The following is a 14,260-nucleotide window of genomic DNA, read 5'->3' on the forward strand; positions in this document are numbered from 1 at the left end:
GACATATGGCTCTTTCAATATTTGTAACAGCTGAAACAGCTGTCATAGCCTCACATGTCTTTTTTTCCCACATAAGCTATCAGTTCTCACGTGACCTGGAAGCGAGTTACTTCTTCATCTGGGTCAATCCTTATTAAATTTTTAATTTGCAGATATTCTTTTTGTGTATATTCTTGTTTAAGATTTAGTGTCAGAAATAAATGCCACATTACCTATGGCATCTTCAAAGCACAGTTAATTGATATCGTTTTCATCTTTTTAGGTGGTAAGATCCTATTAAAAATTTTGGCTAGCCACATTTCTTCATGTCATAGCCAAGGTGTTGACACATTCATTGAGTAATTTATAGTAGTGCATGCTGAGTTTATGAGGCACAATCTCTGTCCTCCAGGAATCACCATTTACTGAGGAAAACAGAATGAATACACAAATGAATAAGATCTGTGTCAGTTCCTTTTGCCATGAATGCTATCAAGTAATTAATGAAATACAAATATTGTTGGAATGGTATATTTCCCTTTCTAAGAACGCCTAATAACTGAAATACCAAATAAGGACATTTATCATAGTAAAAATTAAGAAAATGAATAGAAGTGGCAGAGACTATTAGCTGTCTATCAAAAATTTTTCATCCAGCCCTTCATCATAGACACAGAGTTAGGTTTCCTTCTTCAGTCTAGTTTGTGCTCAGGTGTCATCATTTGACCAGCCAATAGAAGGTGAGCATAAGTGTCCCTGTTCTGACCACGGGCATTTTAGTCAGCAGTATACTACATTCACACATCCCTTTTTTTTTTTTTGGCATTCTGTAGGCTACACATGGCAACCAGGTCTCAATCATGCCAATGGCAAGTAAGCTGCAGGAGAGCACGGAGTGACAAGATAAAAGGGTTCTATGTCCCTCAATCAACACATGGAGAAGAGTTGCAAACAGACTTAGAACATCTGCCCTAAAGCATTAGGTGAGAAAGAAATAAGCCACTAGATTTTCACCCAGTATCTCCCACTATAGCAGTTTAGTGTACCCTCACTAGTGCAACAGAAAAACAGTAAATTATATGATAAATATGTCATACAATAATTTCATAGATTAGCATCTGGGACCTATGGATGAAGTTGGCATTAGGTGACAGAATTGATGACTCACAAGCATGCATCAAGTACAGTTTCTCTAGCACAGGGCCTATATTTCTTTATGCAAACCTAATTATACAAATACACTTTTATGTATGTGCTAGGAAATATTCTATAGGAATACTATGGATACTAAAACACTGGTAGTTCCATTTAGCCTAGAGTAAACAAGGAAAGCCAGAAATGTGTATGGCAAGTGAAGTGAAAATATATAATATTATAATTGTAAATAAACAAAAAATAGCAATCCTGACAGTCCTCAGGGGGAAAAGAAATGTAATACATAGATACCATCAAAATGTATACTAGGAAATACAAATACAATAAAAACTTCTTGAGGAGTTTTTGATTATTACATTTTTTTCATCCATTATTTGTCAATATGTTTTTTCATAGTTCTACTAAGAAGATTTTTCTGTTAATGCCGTTTGAGGGATTGGCTCCTTGAAACCACCTTAAAGTGAATTTACTATAATTGTTCCCTTTATCTCTCATGAGATTCAATTTCATGTTTCCTCTGCTTCCCTGATTTCCTGTTGTTACACAATGAAACGTGTTCTGATATTCTATTAATAAAACATTGCATGCAAATAGACTTTACCAAATGGACAGTTTTGCAGGCTATAATTCATATATTAAAGAAAAAAAAGCTAAAGATTTCAGTAATAGCTTTGCAACTATAGTGTGTTTATATCACTTTAAAGAAAATTATTTAAATAAATGAGTTTACTTTATACTATAGATTGTGCTATTTCCTATGTTATATACTGAAACAAACTATTTTGTAATTATTTTAGCCTGTTGATCTATCAGGTTATTTCTTCTAAAATGTTCAGGCTAATTATTAATACAATAATTCATTATATTATATAATATATATTTGTATAATATTTATAGACATACTTTTATCAGGTACTTTCATTAGCATTTAGTACTTAATACTCAAATATTCTTGCAGGAATGTGGCAGAGAGTTTAAATAACTTAGTTAAATTCACAGTTATTAAAAAGCAGAATCAGAATTTAAAACCAATCAATTTGACCCCTGAGCCCATGATTTATACATTACTCCATATGGTCTCCCAAAGTCATATTGATTTAGTACAAGCCCATCATTTTACATAAAAGGAAACTAAGGATCATGTAAGAAACATGACTTTTCTAAGAATAAAACAATAAAATAATGACAGTTTCTCTTCTTAAAGTGTTTTAGTAGGTCTCAATATTCCATAACACAAATTTAAAAATTAAGAAACTCTTTATTTACACAAAATATTTTATAGTAATTTTATAGTAATTTATAGTAATTTTATAGTAATTATAACAAATAATATAACAAAAATTATTATCATATACATACTATAATGGAATGTAAGAGATGGGAATGAAATATAAATATGTCTAATACCACTATTTTTACTAAGGTGCATATAGTTTACCATAAGATATGCAATTCGGTGGTGCAGTAGGTTAAAAAAATTTACAAAATGTAATCTAGGAATTTCCATTTCACACAGTGAGTCCACAGGAAAGGTTTCATTAAAAAGATTATATTCAGCATCCTAAATGATTTGCCACTACATCATGTATAGACTTGTGCATGCTTGTCTATTACGATTTGAACAGAATTAAGAAAAACATTAATTAAAAAAATTAAATTACTAGACATCTATATAGCATTTGTTGTTTTTGTCATCTCTGTTCAATGTCTCTTCTCCTACCTGGGAAGTGCAGAAGACATTAGTTCTGTTGCCTAACCAGACTATGGCTGGATGTAGCTAGACATTAACTCCCTTGAAAGCATCTCAGTCTCTGCAGGTAATTCTATAATATTATAACCTGACATTGTGGAACATTCTATTTTCATTCTACAGGTGAAATAGTTGGAAAAGTTGCAATATTCCCCACTTTTCCAAAATATGTGCTTCTGACCATATATTTATCTGATCACTTCCTTCTGCAAATTAACTCCTTATATGTATGGGTTTAGGGGAAGGACTCTACATCAGACATATGGCTGGGGTTATGACCAGGGTAGCACAGTGAATTGGCCTACCAGTTTGATAATCCTTGGAGGACATTTTAGGCTCTTTGCAGCTGTATATAGAATAAAGGATTGTAAAATATTTCTCCACAGCCAAGTGTGTCATTTGCCAATTACCAAGGTTGCAAAAGCATTCCCTCTCAATATCCTATATTGTATGTTTTTTCATCAGTTTTATTTATTTATTTTTATTTCAAAATATTAAAAGGGTACAAATGTTTTAGGTTACCTGGACTGCTTGCTTGAATCCCAGCTATATGTGTGCCTATCACCCAAATAGTGTTTGTTGTACCCATTAGGTAGGTTTTTGCCACTCCCCTTCCCCCCACTCCCTCCTGGTTGATTTCCACCGAGTTTTACTTCCCTCTATGCACATTTGTGCTCATTGGTTAGTTCCAATTTAACAGTGAGTACATGTGGTGTTTGTTTCTCCAGTTTTGAGATACTTCACATAGAATGGTCTCCAGTTCCATCCAGAATTAATACCAAAAGGTATTAATTCATCTTTTTATGGCTGAGTAGTGCTCCACAGTATAATATACCATATTTTATTAATCTACTTATGAATTGATGGGAATTTGTGTTGATTCCACCTCTTTGAAATTATGAGCTGTGCTGCCATAAACATTCTACTGTGAGTGTCTTTTTGATGAAAAGTCTTCTTTTCCTTTGATAGATACTCAATAGTGGGATTGCTTGATCGGATTGTAGGTCTACTTTTAGTTCTTTGAGGATTCTCTATACTATTGTCCATAAAGATTGTATTAATTTGCAGTCCCACAAATAGTGTATCAGCATTCCTTTCTCTCTGTATCCATACCAGCATCTATTGTTTTTGAACTTTTTAATAAAAGCCACTCTACCTGGGGTAAGCTGATATCTCATTGTGGTTTTAATTGAATTTTCCTGATGATTAATGATGTTGAGCATTTTTTCATGTGTTTATTGGCCATTTGTCTTTCTTATTTTTTTTTTTTTTTTTTTTTTTTTTTTTTTGAGACAGAGTCTCGCTCTGTTGCCCAGGCTAGAGTGAGTGCCGTGGCGTCAGCCTAGCTCATAGCAACCTCAATCTCCTGAGCTCAAGGGATCCTCCTGTCTCAGCCTCCCGAGTAGCTGGGACTACAGGCATGCACCACCATGCCCGGCTAATTTTTTCTATATATTTTTAGCTGTCCATATAATTTCTTTCTATTTTTAGTAGAGATGGGGTCTTGCTCTTGCTCAGGCTGGTCTCGAACTCCTGAGCTCAAACGATCCGCCCACCTCGGCCTCCCAGAGTGCTAGGATTACAGGCGTGAGCCACCGCGCCCGGCCTGTCTTTCTTATTTTGAGAAGCTTCTGTTCATGTCTTTCCCACTTTTTACAGGGTTTTCTTTTTTCTTGCTGATTTGCTTGAGGTCTTTGTAAATTCTGTTTATTGGCTCTTTATTGGATGTATAACTTGCAAATATTTTCTCCCATTCTGTAGGTTGTCTATTTACTCTGTTGTTTCCTTAGCTGAACAGAAGCTTTTTAGTTTAACCAAATCCCATTTACTAATTTTTGTTGTTGCCACGATTGCCATTGGGATTCTTAGTCATAAATTCTTTTACTGGGCCAATACATAGAAGAGTTTTTCCTACATTTTCCTCTGGAATTCGTATGGTTTTATGCCTTAGATTTAAGCCTTGCATTCATCTTGAATTATTTTCTGTGAGTGGTGAGAGGTAGGTGTCCTGTTTCATTCTTCTGCATGTGGCTATCCAATTTCTCAGCACCATTTATTAAAAAAGAAACCCTCAACAAACTAGGCAGGGAAGGAACATATCTAAGAATTATAAAAGCCATATATGACAAACCCGCCAACATTTTTCCCTGAATGGGGAAAAACTGAAAGCATTCCTTCTAAGAACTGAAACAAGACAAGGATGCCCTTAGTCACCCCTTCTATTCAACCTAGTGCTGGAAGTCCTAGCCAGAGCAATCAAGCAAGAGAAAGAAATAAAGGGCCTCCAAATTGGAAAAAAGGAGGTTAAATTATTGCTTTGTTGATGATATGATCTTGTATCTAGAAAACCCCAAAGATTCCACCAAAAGTCTCCTGGAATTGATAAACAAATTCAGCAAAGTCTCCGTATACAAAATCAATGTACATAAATCAGTAGCATTCCTATTCATCAGTAATAGTCAAGCTGAGAGTCAAATCAAAGACTCAATACCATTCACAATAGCTACAAAGAAAATAAAATACTGAGGAATATATTTAACTAGGAGGTGAAAGATGTGTACAAGGAGAACCAGGAAACCCTGAGGAAATAAATTGCAGAGGATACAAACAAATGGGAAAACATATCATGCTCATGGATAGGTAGAATTAACATTGTTAAAATGTCCATACTACCTAAGTGATTTACCAATTCAATTACTAATATCATACTTTATAGATCTAGAAAAAATAACTCTATGCTTTGTTTGGAACCAGAAAAGAGCACAAAGCAATCTTAAGCAAAAAGAACAAATCTAGAGCCATTGCATTACCAGACTTCAAACTATACTACAAGGCTATAGTAATAAAAACAGCATGGTATTCATACAAAATAGAGACGTAGACCAATGGAATAGAACAGAAAACCCAGGTATAAAACCATCTACGTACAACTAACTGATCTTTGACAAAGCAGACAACAATGCATGCTGCGGAAAAGAAACCCTATTCAATTTTATAAATTATGACAAAATATCTTGTTTTCCAATGTTATCTTAGATCAGTATTGAAACCACTATAATTTTGAGGGTTGAAAATATGTCTCCTTTTTAATGCTGAAACTACATATGTTCCTTCCATCTGTAGTCAGGCCATGTTTGTGTGTGTGTGTCCTTGTTATTTCCACTCTGCACTAGCAGGATGGACCCTTACCCACAAATTGGTTATGTCAAGACTGATTATGCCACCCACACACATCAAGACAATAAGAAAAAAAAACCTATTTCTTACCCAATGAGGGTCTCTGGAGATAGCAGGGCAGGCCTCCAAAGCAGGTCCAAAGTGACCTGTGAGAGCAAGAAAGAAGAGTGCCTTGGATTTTAGTATGGTTAGGGAGAGGGGCTGGTATCAAGGTTCCCACAAGCAGGCAGAGGCTTTTGGTTTCAATTTCCTGCCTACACCAATAAAGGGAGAACCTAGAGTTTCCTATCAGCTTGTCCAGATGTGGGACAGAGAGGAAAATAGAGCAGCAAGTCTTAAAATTTGTCAGCAAACATCAAAAACTGGAGTCAGACCCTGTTATTATTGCCCTCTAACATTTACAGAATATGCCAGAAATACACATACTTTTGAATGTACCTACATTCACGTACTCTTGAATGTAGTAAGGTATAGTACACTTACTACACTTTACTACACAAGGTGTAGTAAGATGGCACTCAGAGTGGTGTGTTCTGGCTAGAAGGAGTAACCCTTGTAATAAGATATAAACTAGGTATCCAGTCTATCTCCAGGTACTTGGGATAGATGTGCTTCTCTCTGGCCAGGACTTCACCTACCAGAAGACTTCACGGTGGCTCACCAGAGCCTGTTACACCTTTCCCGCTTACGACCACCTCTCTCTCTAACATATCACTTGCCTTTCTATTTTAACTATCTAAAAGTGAAATTTAGGCAGGGGTTTAGAGTGGAGGGTGGAGGAAGAACCTATAAATTAAAAATGATTCTGCCCACACATTCTCCCTGAGACATTATCACAATTGATCCCAGCATGTCTTTAAAAGCTTATAAATTGTATTAACTCTGTCACTGGAAAAGTCTAAGCTTCTGTGTTCCTTCATTATCAAATGGATTCTTATGCCCATGTTTTTTGGCAATACATCAATGCAACACCATCTCTTAATGCCTTTTTGACCCTTCAAAATCTTCCAGTGTATTCTCTCAAATTCACAGTCTGTCACTTGGACAATTCCTTTTGTCTTTTATTCTTTATCTTTTTCAGGGTGAGTTTTATTCTTTTTCTTATTAAACCTAGCTATTTCCAAAGAATATTACTTCTCTTATAGCCTTATTGAAAATGCCTTTTTATTTTCTTACACTTCAAATCCTATGCTCACTTACCACAGGAGGTAGGATAAATGTTTTACTCATTCTTGTGTGGTGTTTCCAGGTGACTATATGAATTCCCTGAGACACACATACACACACACACACACACCCGAGTGCTGAAATGCATGCAACCCAGCTGTGCCATCTGCTATCCCTCCAAGGAAGGATGTACCCTACTGTGTTAAGGATAGCAATTTTTATGTAGTGGAAATTGGCTTAATTTTCTTTAAATTTCTACTGTCTTTTTCTATATCCTATACTCCATAAATATCCTAATAATTAATTTTTTAAAAACCAAATCAATGCATTTATATTCTTTCAAAAGTAGACAGTACAAACTAAAGCTAAATGATTAACTATATTGTCCTTGTATGTGCACTTGAGGCATACTTGGCTGCATTTATTCATATGTGTGTTTTCAACAACCGACTGTTAATAGGCACAATGAAAATAAAGATTAATTGTTTTAAAGCTTACTGAATCTTCAGAGAATTTACAAGCTCTGTTGATTTATTCTTTGTGTTTTTTCATAAGTTCAAAATGTAAAAGACATTACATTTGGGAGCTTATGTTTTTCCTTTATCCTTTATTGTGTATAGTACATGGCATGTTTCTATGTCACAACCTAAGAACAAAAGGTCACACATTTGTAAAGGATTTTAAAATTTTAATGTGTTTTATATAAGATTATTAATGTTCCAAGTGTATAACTGACATTAGGACTGTGATTGACATACATACAGGTTGAAATGTTGAACCTGAGGCTTTTAACCTCTCCTGGGTTTGGAACATGGTGTAAACATGTTTCACACTCACTAGAAGAGACCCTGGCTCATGTACTGACATTGACTCAGATAAATACACAGCTCCCAACTGCTCTGCTTCAGAAGCTATACAAGCAATTTTAAAATCAATTTGGTATTTGACAGGGAGCCATTGCAGTTCCCATAGGAAAGCAGTGACATGCTGAGGCCACATAATGTGAATAAAAATTTGACAGCAGTATTTTGCTGAAGTTGGAGCTTTGGCGGTTTTATTTTTTTCTAAAAGGCCATTTAAATAGGAACATGATGACGGTCTAACCTAGAGGTTAAAGCAGTAAAATCTATTGTTTCAATCTCAGCTGGAAGGCAGTCAGTGGATGGTTTCTTTTATAAGACAATGATACAATTAAATTATCGTCAGAGATCTGAAATTTCAACACAAAGGCAAAGGTTGATTCCAAATTTGCCATCAAAGGTTTGGCATTAGCACAATGACCACTGCCTTTAAATTTAGTAAAGACAGAAAGCTTCAAGAAATAACATACATCAAGCAGCAATTTTAATTTAGCCATTTTGGCATCATTGTCTGTATCATTTAATCTTGAATGATCAAATCAATGCATTTCATTCTACATATTTTTTACAATTTGTATAAATTTTATTTGGATGTAAATCACCAGCTCTATATTATATAATATTATCAGTTGTGGCATTAATTCTACTGAACGGTAGAAAGTAATCTTACCTACCCAAACTTTAGTAATTCTAGTCCCCTTTTTGAAGGGGACTTCAAAAAGTTCATGGTAAAATAGAGTTAAAAATAAAACATATAAACTTTATTTCTCAACATAAGCTCCATTAAGTTCAAGACACTTTTGTAAGCAATGACATCAAACATTTAGTATATTCCCAAAGAACTAAGGGTCCTGGGAATTTAGCCATGTCAATGTCTTTTTAACATTATTTACTGAAGAAAAATGGGTGCCCTTCAAAGATTATTAGGAAACAAAAAGAAATCAGAAGGAGCCAAACCAGGACTATGAGGAGGATGCCTAATGATTTCCTATGGAAACTATTGTAAAATCGTCCTTGTTTGACGAGAGGAATAAACAGGAGCATTGTCTTGGGAGAAGGACTCTTAGGTGCAGCTTTCCCAGGAATTTTTCTGCTAAAGCTTTGGCTAACTTTCTCAAAACACTCTCACAATAAGCAAACAACCACCATTATTTTTCTACCTCTATTGTTTTACCTAACCTTAATATTTCATATGAATAGAATGACATTTTAGGTCAGCTTCCTTTCACTTAGCGTAATACTTTTGAGGATTATCCATGTTGTAAAATGTATCAGTACTTCATTCATTTTTATGGCTGAGTAATATTCCCTTCTATGAGTATAACATATTTTGTTTACCCATACATCTGCTGATGAACATTTGGGCTCTTTCCACCTTTTGGCTATAGTCAATGGTGCTGCAATGAACATTTGCAATGAGTATTGCAGCAGCTGTTTTCAGTTTATGTGCTCACTGGTCATTTGTACATAGTTTTGGAGAAATGTCTACTGAAGTCCTTTGAGTATTTTTTAATTGGGCTGTTTGTCTTTGGTTGCTGAGTTGTAAATATTCCTTATGCATTCTGTATACTAGACCTTTATCATATATGTGATTGGCAAATATTTTCTCACATTTTGTAGGTTGTCTTTTCACTTTCCTGATAATGTTTTTTAATAAAGAAAGGTCATTCAGGACTGAAAATAAAAAGTCCACTACAACACAGAGGACCAAGGATAGGGCACGACAGGCTTCAAATAAATCCCCACTCCAACTCAGCAATCTCTGAATATATGTGCATGATTATAGTAATATATTATCCTAGTGAGTAGGGCTGCTGTAAATCCATTTTTATTCCATTTTAGAATCTTCTTTGGGAAGCCAAGAATTGAAGTCCACTGCTCAAGTAGATTTGAAAGACAATGCTACACTGGTCTTGAGAATCGGTTAGTACCTCAAAGCTCATCACAAGCTTATGATAGTGATGATGCAGATCTATAGCATCATCCTAGCATGCTCTAAAGATAGCATTTTTAAAGTGTTAAATACATATTGCTGAATCAGACTAGTAGAATCTCTTTCCATACAATCCTGAAAATAATATTTTATTTAAATTTTAGTTCATAAAGTTCATTTCAAAATCATACATGCTAATCTCAGGTTTTCATTATTGAACATAAACTCATACTGTTAGTGTACAGTAGAAAATAAATTAAACTAGAAAATATAGTCTTATAAAATGACTGAGAAAGAGGAAAGTAAGGATGTAGTGCCAACTTTTTAATTTCCTCTCAAAATATCTAGAATTATCATTTAAAATTTGTTGAATTATTCATGTTATTCTCACACTACTTATTTACTATTCCAATATTTTATTTATTGTAATACATTATATTGGAGATCTTACTACTTCTACATTAGGTCCCACTAGATGTATTTTTCTTCATTTTCAGCACACTTTTTTTTTTTTTTTGAGACAGAGTCTCACTCTGTTGCCCGGGCTAGAGTGAGTGCCGTGGCGTCAGTCTAGCTCACAGCAACCTCAAACTCCTGGGCTTAAGCGATCCTACTGCCTCAGCCTCCCGAGTAGCTGGGACTACAGGCATGCGCCACCATGCCCGGCTAATTTTTTGTATATATATATATTTTAGTTGTCCATATAATTTCTTTCTATTTTTAGTAGAGACGGGGTCTCACTCTTGCTCAGGCTGGTCTTGAACTCCTGACCTCGAGCGATCCACCCACCTCGGCCTCCCAGAGTGCTAGGATTACAGGCGTGAGCCACCGCGCCCGGCCGCATTTTCAGCACACTTCTGTTTAACTATGCTAACAACAATCTCAAATGTAAATGTTTTTCTTTATCATACAGAATAAATCAAGAATTTCAGTTTTTATTACATATATATATAAGCTACAGATTTATTATAGGGGAGGAAATACATTAACTTCATGATATTTGGCTTCAATATTCTGTGTGAAAGCCTTATACTCTGCATATTCATAATCACATATCTCAAAAAATAACTAGAAAGAGTTACTGCATCTAGTTTTATTCTGACTATGTATGCCTTACTCCAACTTTGTATTTAGAACCATGACCCATCAGGATCTGTTCCCAATAATGATTACTGGAAAGACAGTATAATCAGGATTATTTATCTGAAGACCAAAAATATACCAGACATATTCTGTAGTTCTAGTAAAGACAAACTTGACTACTTTACAACATACAACTTGTGGCTATTTGTTTTTCATTTACTCATTTCACAGACAATTTTTACCTAGTTAAAATAATTACTGTATAATTGTTTATGCATATTAATAATCAATTTATCTAAAATATAGTATTACAAGATAATCAATTGAAACAAAATGCAAATCCAATAGAATTTAATTAATCTTCTGTGCACCAGAGAAAATAAATGCCACAAATCTCATGTGCGCAATTGTAAAAGACAGGTAGAATGGGGTATTAATTGTCCTTGTATTTAATGACAAATTGTATTCTCTTGTGGTCAACTTGTAATTTGAGTATTTCAGGATGGAGGTTTTTTATAGAGATCATTTTTCATTCATTTTGTTATAACATTTATTTATTTCTCCCCATGGATGAAATCACGATGTAACTGTTTCATCAGGTGAAAAGAGATTGATATCAACTGGATTACGTAAATTGAGCCATTTAAATAATAGTCCAGACAATATTCAGCCTGTTTCATGATTATAACTCTTAAAATGCCTCATATATGAAAAGGGAGCTTTAGATCTTAGAAACAAACTTAAACTCTAACAGACTTCAGGTACAGCAGATACCAGTCAGATGGATTAGAACTGGGGTCCCCTACCCCGGTTAGGGACCCAGTCGCAAAGCTCCTCTTTTGCCAGACCCTCTCCATGAAACTTAGGGAAGAGGGGCACAGCAGGAGGTGAGTGTCTGGGTAGCTTCATATGTATTTACATATTTACAGCTACTCCCCATCACTTGCATCACTGCCTGAGCTCCACCTCCCCATCTCCTCCCCACCCCCCCACTCCCCCTTCAGTGGAAAAATTGTCTTCCATGAAACCAGTTGCTGGTGCCACAAAGGTTGGGGACCACTGGATTAGAAGACCTAATTCTGGAGAGGAATTTGCTGTGGAAAATCTTTCTTTGTCATGCTTTTTTTTTTCCTCTCTCACCTGTCTTGGCCTTCCCAGATGATTTTTCTCACCTTTCCCCATTTCTAGTCAGAACTTACATTCCAGGTTGGGAGCAGATGAAGCAAGTATAAGCAAGCTTTTGGCCCCTGAGATTCTCTTTTTCTTACTTCCCTGAACAATATATTCCCCTTAACTTCAGGGTAAAAGGAGGATAAGAAGGGATTCTCAGAAGAGTACCCAAAGGAAAAGAAAAATTAATGTTTCCAGAAGAACAGTGATATCTAATTGCTAAAAGACAAACAAGACTCTGTCAGAATTCAAGACCAGGTAGGATCCACCTGAAGGTGCAGCAGCTAACTATCTAATCTCAAAAGGTTAACCTTATAGCTGATGCCTACAAGGGAGTTTGCAATGTAAAGAAATAGAAAAAAGACATAAGGAAATAGCTTTCATAGGAAAGAGGAAACAAACAGATATAGAAGAACCAAAGAAGCAAGAAAAGAATCTAAGAATTTATCATGAGGATAGTAAATGTCCTCAGAGAGTTATAAATTCAAAAGATGACACTTGAAACTTTAGCAAGGTAATGAAATCTTTAAAAAGAACTAACCATAGATGATATAAGATGACGGACTAAATGCCAAACAAGAGAGTAGAAAGCATTTAGAAATATGATAAAATATAATGACATCTGTGACAATGAGAAAATTCAAAAGACTCTGAGAAAAATCAATATACAAAGAAAACAGATGAACAACAGACATTCAAGTGGATACAAGGAGATAGTGAAGTCTATTTTCAAAGTATTAGAGAAAGCATTTAATCCTATAACTTGATAACAATTATTATAATATTTAAAGAAATAAGCATGTAAGTAGTTTACTCATACAAACATTTAGAAGGTTTATAACAAGAAGATTATCCGAAAACACTCTTTCATGAAGCAGTCCAATAAAAACATTTAGAACTCCCAGGAATGCAATGATGAATATGAGTTAACAGATGATTAAAAAATCTTAGTAAATTTAGTTGTTTTATAAAAAAAAACAAAGATCAGATAAAGAAATGATAACATTAGACAAAAGGAGTAGGGGAGCTGAGGAAGAAGAGAGAAATCAAAGTATGCCATAGTACTTGCTTCTTTTGGGATAGCTGAGCATCTTCAGGGGAATCTAGATGCAATAGCAGAACACTAAAATGATGAGTATGAATCGCACATCCAAGATCAACTTCAGCTACCAAATAAATATGTTCTATTTATCTTCTTTTACACAAACTACCAGGGTTTCATCACTATAGTCTTTTTTTTTTTACTTGAAAAAAATTGTATACATTTACTGTATACAAATTGATTTGAAATATGTATACATTGTAGAACGGCTAAATTGTGGGCTAAAAAACATGTGTCACCTCACCTACCATTTTGGTCTTGAGAACACTTAAAATCCACTCTCAACAATTTTCAAGAATACAGTACATTGTTATTAACTGTCATCACCATGTTGTACAATAGATCTGTGGAACTTATTCCTCCTATAAATGAAATTTTTTATTCTTTGATGAACATCTCCCCAAATGTCACCCCACTCCCAGCCCCTAGTAACCATCATTCTACTCTACTTCGGAGTTCAAGTTTCTTGGATTCTGCATATAAGTGGGATTATGCATTATTTGTCTTTCTGTGCATGGCTTATTTCACCTAATATCCTTCAGGTTTATCCATAATGTTGCAAATGACAGGATTTCATGATGTTTTTATGATCAAATAGTATTCTGTTGTGTATATATATATGTGTGTATATATGTCTATGTGTGTATAAATGTATGTGTCTGTGTGTGTGTGTATGTGTACCACATTCTCTCTATCCACTCATTTGCCAATGGGCACTTAGGTTAAATACTTATCTTGGCTATTGTTAATAATACTGCAAAGAACATGAGAGTGCAGCTATCTGTTTAACATACTGATCTCGTTTCCTTTGATATATACCCAGTAGTAGGATTGTTGGATCATATGGTAGTTCTACTTGTAAATATGTGAAGAACCTCCCATAC

Source organism: Eulemur rufifrons, chromosome 5, assembly GCF_041146395.1.
Source record: "Eulemur rufifrons isolate Redbay chromosome 5, OSU_ERuf_1, whole genome shotgun sequence".
In the NCBI taxonomy this organism is placed as follows: Eukaryota; Metazoa; Chordata; class Mammalia; order Primates; family Lemuridae; genus Eulemur; species Eulemur rufifrons.